The following is a 6,936-nucleotide window of genomic DNA, read 5'->3' on the forward strand; positions in this document are numbered from 1 at the left end:
GATGAGTTCTTTCCAAATATAAATACAAACCTTAGCAATAGCTTTAGTGTATCCACTAATAATTTCACTCGGGTGCAATCCCGACCTGATAAGCTCCTCAGCATTTTATAAAAGTTCCCCAGAAAATGATATCGTTAGATTAGCTCCATCACCAATTTCCTCATGCTATGCCTTTCCAGCTAACACTAATATCTTTGCTCCAATAGTCTCCTCCTGTGCAGGATAGTCTCCTCCTCCCCGCGGCGCGGTTGTCACCTCCAACATCCATGTTGCCAGATTGTATCCATCTCGTATCTTTGGGACTCCATTAACACTCTTGAAAAATAAAATCAAGTTGTTCAATACAGTACAGAAGTCACGAGTGATAAAACCAAGAACTCAACAGGCAAGTTCCATGTGTCCTCACCTCAAAGTACTTAATTAGATGGCAAGAATTGCGCCCAATGGTCCAACATATATTTTCTTCTCCTCCTCGTTTCATTAGGAAGAGCTGCAAGCATGTAGAAAGACTTAATACTTACCCACCTTTAGTTGTACAGATATATATGTCGCGGACTCAACCCCAGTAATGCTGGTCGGGATCCGGGAACTCGGGACAATTGTCTTGGTGTGTCAAATTTGTCAATAATAACTAGTATATGTATGTCAATCTTTTGAGTCCTTGGAACCCCACCCTATACGTCAAAATGTAATCCACACCGCTGTCATTGACAATCTCATACCTCATCAAACGCCTCAAAAATGTCAATGCTAGGCTGGTGAATGGTGCACACCACAGTTCTTCCTGTGTCCACCGTTGTGTTCCTCACGGTCCTCATCACAATAGCAACTGCTCCGCATCAAGTCCGAGGTTGGTTCATCCATGAAAATTATGGAGGGATTGGCAACCAGCTCAACGCAATAGTGAGGCATACCATGCTTCGTTGAGAGCCCATTCACTCGAGGGCAACCCTACTAGTGCTCCCCGAGTGATTTCGGTTCAACAAGTTCCATGACTTCCTCAATAAACATCTGCGACATTAGATTTCCAAGTTAGATAATACCATGTATACGAAGAGCATAAGAAAGACACAATGAATCGAGCAACAAACCTTTCTAGTTGCTAAATCAACTCGAGAGGTAGCCGAAGCCATGCCGAATATACTAAGGACTCGTAAACTGCTACATTCAATTCGAGAGAGTGGATATTTGTCCGCATTCCAAGAGGCTCGAAATTCGAGCAAAGGTTTCACGGTTCTTTGGATAACCGGATATGGTGATTGTTCCATCTATATATCCACCCGGTTTTCCTTCTAGCCAACACGCCCATCAATATGGTCTTACCCTCCATCCATAATCGACACCCATTAGTCTTCGTAAGGACTCTCGGCTCGAACGCACCACTTATATGCCCTTCGAAGCATAAGTCGATCTTCTTCTATACCTTGGACTTTCATCTCCTCGTAGGCTTACTTTTATTAAATTTTTACTTTACAAACCACGGAGAATCTTGAATGAAGGTTCAGGTTACTAAACCATAATTGGTACTTCACTTACCAATCGGCATGTCTACGAATATTTAATATCTTCAAATGTGATGGAATGAGGTGTAAATGGGAGAACCATTCCTTTCTTGCTCGACTACCTTCACCACTTGTGTCGGTTATAGCGGAGACCACTGAATGAACAACTCGCTTGGTGTAATTTCATTACCGATGGCAATCCAAGAGGTTAGATGAAAATTACGTGGTGGAAATAGCAAATGAAATACCAAATAGGATTCAACTTACCAAAATTGTTTGATTGCTTCAAAGATCTCTTTCCTTTGGATGATAGTTCAACACCTTCAATTTCACGGTTCTATTAGCATGCTTCTCTTTTCAAGCGCCTTCTCGAACCGCTTTGTGATGTCCCAACTATTGACAATTAATCGAGGTAAGAAATCAAGATCGTTCATTGTCAAGAAAGTAAGGTATCAAAGACTGTTAAGATATGCAAGGGACAGAGTGAAGATGATGTTAAAGAGTACAACGTATCCAACCAATGCTCTAGCACCAATCCAATTACCGGTTTGAACTTGTAAAGACTCCACGAGACTCCGAACCAGGACTCCCAAAGTTTTATTTTGACCGGGAAGAATCTATCAAAATCAAGAAAACCTGACTTAGTTCTGACTAGAAAGTAGCTTACATTTAATTCATTTTAGTCCCGAGATTCTTACATGACTCCAACTATGCCCGAGAAACTCATTCACGGCAATTGCATTCGACCGTGACGTCAAAGGTGAGCTCCAAGAGCCCCAAATCCACCATTTCTTTATATCCACTGTTAGACGAAAGAATATTTATGTCGGACATATTGCTTGGTAGACATTGTCTATTAAGATCACACCGAAAACATACAACACAAATATTACGGCACCCTTTGAGAGCTTTGGTGCATGTTGAGAACTCTAAGGAGTAAGGGCCGGTAATAATGAATTGCATTAGCCACAGCTAGTAAGTAGTAACACGATAACATGTTCATGTAGCAGAGGCAAATATAACATATAGGCATTTACTATGTACAAGAACTTCACGACCTTTTAAACAGAGTGGTTATATGGCGGACAACACTATGGTGTCTTATCGTGAAGTGTTGCCACACGCTTATTTTTAATCACTTGAAAGTTGACTTTAAATTTTACCTCTCGACATAATATATCCACCAAGCGACAATACTACAAGCGGCACAAAAAGATCCAAGTGTATTAGCTATAACCATCTCTCTAGACACTCCTGCAACTACCTGCAATAGGCCCACAGCCATTTGATCAATTAACAATGTAGTAGAAAGTAATGTCTCAACAACCTGCAATAAGGCAATCCAAAGACGCCATTGAAAGCTAAAAAAAGAAGAGAACTCTAACCTCTGCTGAAACTTATGTCTCAGAACTCGAAAATGAGACCATATAAAAATTTCATAACTTGAACAAGATGGATAGGTTTCTAAATCAAAGTTATCGAAATCAATAAAGTTACCTTTAGTGCACTTTTCACGGACTCCAATGACTCAAACTCAACAAATCCGAAACAGAATCCCCCTCCTTGCTGAGTAACAACCAATAGAGAACCAAAACCCACATTAAAAAAAAAAAAAAAAAAAAAACCTATGATATGTTTGACAAATGTTAATTAAGGAATGAGGAGAGTATATATTAGTACTTCCGACTTGTATACCATTTGGTCCGATTTTCCCAAAAAAAGTTTTGAACTCTTCCTCGACTTAAAAGGATGAAGCATTTAAGGGCAAACTCTTTACATAGATAGAGTAGGTATAGAATGTTGCGCTACAAATCCAATACCCAAATAAACAAATCTTAGAGATACCTGAACACATAATCAATCACAATTCCTTTTAGTAAAGCATCAATAAAACTCCGGTGAGTATGGTTTGGAAAACTGATTATCATACTTTAGCCCGATTCGAAAGAGTCAACTCCTTTCTAGTTTCAACTACTTATTAGTTCAAGCGAAACAATAGTTAATAAACAAAATAAATAGAATATAATGAGTGAAAGCGAGAGAGTTAAAAAATGTGCACTATGAATTATATTCAATATATGTGTTGTGTGCTACTGTAAAAGTCTACAACTGTCATGGAAAATTATGGTGAAAGGTGCTACAATTCCGCCGTGGTTTCTCCCAGTGAGAGTGTGTGTGGTCAGAGAAAGATAAGGGTGGCTAGGGCAAAAGGAAAGTGAGGGAGATGGGGACGAAGTGGTGAGTGTTTCATTTGGAAACTCCATTAAGTGTAGCCAACAATCTAGCAAGGCATGTGAGAAAGTTCGATACCATCTCATTTCAAGGAAGAAGGAAAGCTTAAAGCTTATCCAAGAACATACAAAAACAAAAATATTTCACTGCTCAAACACATGCACCAACACTTTCGACAAGATAAACAAAATTCAGTGTCTTCCAATGGGATCATTCCAAAACTTGCATGATTAGACTTATTCTAGAACTGCATTTTAAGTTAATGAGAAACTGAATATATTTCCAAATATTCAGTGAAAATCTACAACAAAAAACTGGATAGGGGCACAAGTTAATGAGAGAAGCCTAAACAAAATTAACAAAAAACAAAAAAACAAAAAAGACAATCAGATATTTCACTAAACCAAACCAAAAAAAAGAAGGAAAGAGAGACTCACAGTGAATGCATTTTCCACCAAATGAAATACAGGCCCTTGCATACCAACAAGCTCATCAAAGGGCACATCTTCAGCACCATCAACATCATCCAAACCATCAAACATCTGTTCAACTTGTGCCTCAAGACGTGTTGCTTGCATTTCCAGACTGGCAAAATGACATTCTCTGCATTTCTTCTAATCATTTCACCAGCCAGACAATACCTTGACCACCACCAACATTCTCAACGTCATCCATTCTATTTGCCACAACAGGTGGTCTTCTAGCAGCACGAGCACCGTCATCTCTCTCAACATCCTGACCACCACCACCAATCTCCCTTAAATGTCTAAAATAATCCCTCAAAGAAGTAGCTCCAAGAAATATAAAAACAATACTAGCAGAAAGTAATATACATGACTCAAAAACAATCTATGTGCCTCACTAAAACTCCTGACAAATGACAACCTCCAAATCCAAAATGTAATAAACAGTATTATAAGTAGCTAAACTGAAAGTACAAACACAAGTCGTAAAATAAACTGCAAAATCTAGCTCCCTTAAATCTAGCTCTCACAAATTTCAGTGAGTAAAGATATTTTCCGCTTCCTGTGAGCGCTCTTTCCAAAAGTCTTCTTTGTACAAAAGAGCATTCTTTCTATTATGAGCGGCCTGAAAACGCAAGTGAAAGTATGTGAACAAATAACTACTGAAAACGCAAGTGAAAGTATGTGAACAAATAACTAAACTTTGCACCTACTGCTAGTCAAACTTTAAGTTGTTACACAAAAGAACATACTACAAAATACTCACAAAAATATCTAATTCCTTCAGATATGGTGCGCTTCTACATAGGCAAAGAACAGCAAGAATTTGTTTGGAGTCTTTGAAGGTGACACACAATGTGACGGATTTGAGGTGACTATAAGTTCCTTGTAATCCCTCTCTTGCAGTATTAATTGGGGACAGCTGGAAACCAACAGAGAAAACAAAAGTCACTAAAGTCGGGAACTAAATTGTATGAAGACAAACATATAGGATTATAAGAATGCCAAAGAAACTTACCTCCGTGAACTGATAGTCAATAAAAAATTGCTGAATTTCATCTAGCTGCCCACAAACTCTTGGAAAGGTAGCATATTTTGTGTTTGCTAGATTGTTGGCTACACTTAATGGGGGATAGAAAGAAACGGCGTACGAGATGATGATATAAACTGGATCTGGATCGAGATGATGATTTTGAGGAAAAAGAATTTCAATTTTAGGGATTTTGAAATGCGTATGAGAAGGTATTGAGCCTTGAGCTTCTTGAATTGAATAGAGAGAGGGAGAGCGACAGAAGAGTGTAGCGGTTGTGAGAGAGAGAAGGGGAGGAGGCTGGAGAGTGTAGAGGCGGTGAGAGAGAGAGACAGAGGAGAGAAAATAAAATTATGTTTTAAGTTTTTAATTTGTAACACTTCACAAACGCTTTTTAAGCGTTAACAATTAATTCCTGAAATTCACTTAAATAAACCAACGCTTTACAATATTGCCAACGCTTATGTAGTGTTGGTAACTTGCTAACGGTAAATAACCGTTGCAAAGCAAAAAATATGCGTGTTGCAAATATCCTATTATGGTGTAGTGATTGATTACGATGAAACATATTCTCCTGTAATGGATGCAACTATCTTTCGGTACCTTATAAGTCTAGTTGTTCATGACAACTTAGACATGCATCTGATGGACGTGGTCACTTAGATGCAGATATCCATATGAAAATTCCTGAAGGAATTGTTATCCCTAATGGCAAACAGTGAGATATGTATTCAATCAAATTACAACGATCATTATATGGATTGAAACAATCTGGACGTATGTGGTACAATCATCGTCTTAGTGATTATTTGATCAAATTAGGATATACAAATAATCCTATATGCCCCTGCATATTCATTAAGAAGTCAAACACAGGTTTTGTTATCATTGATGTTTATGTTGATGATCTTAACTTTGTTGGAACTCTTTAAAGAATGTATTTGAAATGAAATATCTTGGAAGAACAAAATTTTGTCTAGGACTGCAACTAGAACATAAAGAAAGTGGAATACTAGTCCATCAAACTACGTATACTGAGAAGATATTGAAAAAATTCAATATGGATAAATCTCATCCACTTAGTTCTCCAATGGTTGTAAGGACTCTAAATTCAAAAGAAGATCATTTCCGCCCCAGAGAAGAGGATGAAGGAATACTTGGTCAAGAAATACCATACTTAAGTGCGATTGGTGCTTTGTTATACTTGGCACAACATATAAGACTTGACATTTCTTTTGCAGTAAATTTACTAGCCAAATTCAACAAGGAACCAACAAAAAGACATTGGAATGGTGTCAAGCACATCTTTCGGTATCTCTAGGGTACTAAAGACTTGGGATTATTCTATTCCAATAGCTTATCAAATGGGAAACAAATTCAATGTTACACTGATGCAGGATACCTATCTGACCCCCACAAAGCTCTATCTTAAAATGGTTATGTTTTCACAAATGGCAACATAGCTTTCTCATGGATATCCAATAAACAAAGCATGGTGGCTATTTCATCAAATCATGCCGAAATCATAGCATTGCATGAAGTAGCTCGAGAATGTTTCTGGTTAAAATCAATTATCACACATATAAGAAGCTCAAGTGGATTGCTAGCTGTCACAGACAAACCAACAATCATATATGGAGACAATGCCACTTGCATATCTCAAATGAGAGAAGGCTACATCAAAGGTGATTGTACAAAGCACATTCCA

The 6,936-nt window shown here is 38.0% G+C and overlaps 2 long non-coding RNA genes across 2 annotated transcripts; both read right to left on the bottom strand.

Annotated features, from left to right (window-relative positions):
- Positions 1 to 244: 244 nt before the first annotated feature.
- LOC147520018 (uncharacterized) lies at positions 245 to 834 on the bottom strand. The gene is made up of 3 exons (XR_015214349.1): positions 723 to 834; positions 407 to 490; positions 245 to 315 (listed from the first exon to the last, which is right to left on the bottom strand). It is a non-coding gene; the product is annotated as an uncharacterized LOC147520018 (long non-coding RNA).
- Positions 835 to 4,373: 3,539 nt separating this feature from the next.
- On the bottom strand, positions 4,374 to 5,772 carry LOC147520019 (uncharacterized). The gene is made up of 3 exons (XR_015214350.1): positions 5,217 to 5,772; positions 4,965 to 5,120; positions 4,374 to 4,823 (listed from the first exon to the last, which is right to left on the bottom strand). It is a non-coding gene; the product is annotated as an uncharacterized LOC147520019 (long non-coding RNA).
- Positions 5,773 to 6,936: the final 1,164 nt, after the last annotated feature.

The sequence above is a fragment of the Coptis chinensis genome, chromosome 2 (assembly GCF_015680905.1).
Source record: "Coptis chinensis isolate HL-2020 chromosome 2, ASM1568090v1, whole genome shotgun sequence".
Taxonomy (NCBI): domain Eukaryota; kingdom Viridiplantae; phylum Streptophyta; class Magnoliopsida; order Ranunculales; family Ranunculaceae; genus Coptis; species Coptis chinensis.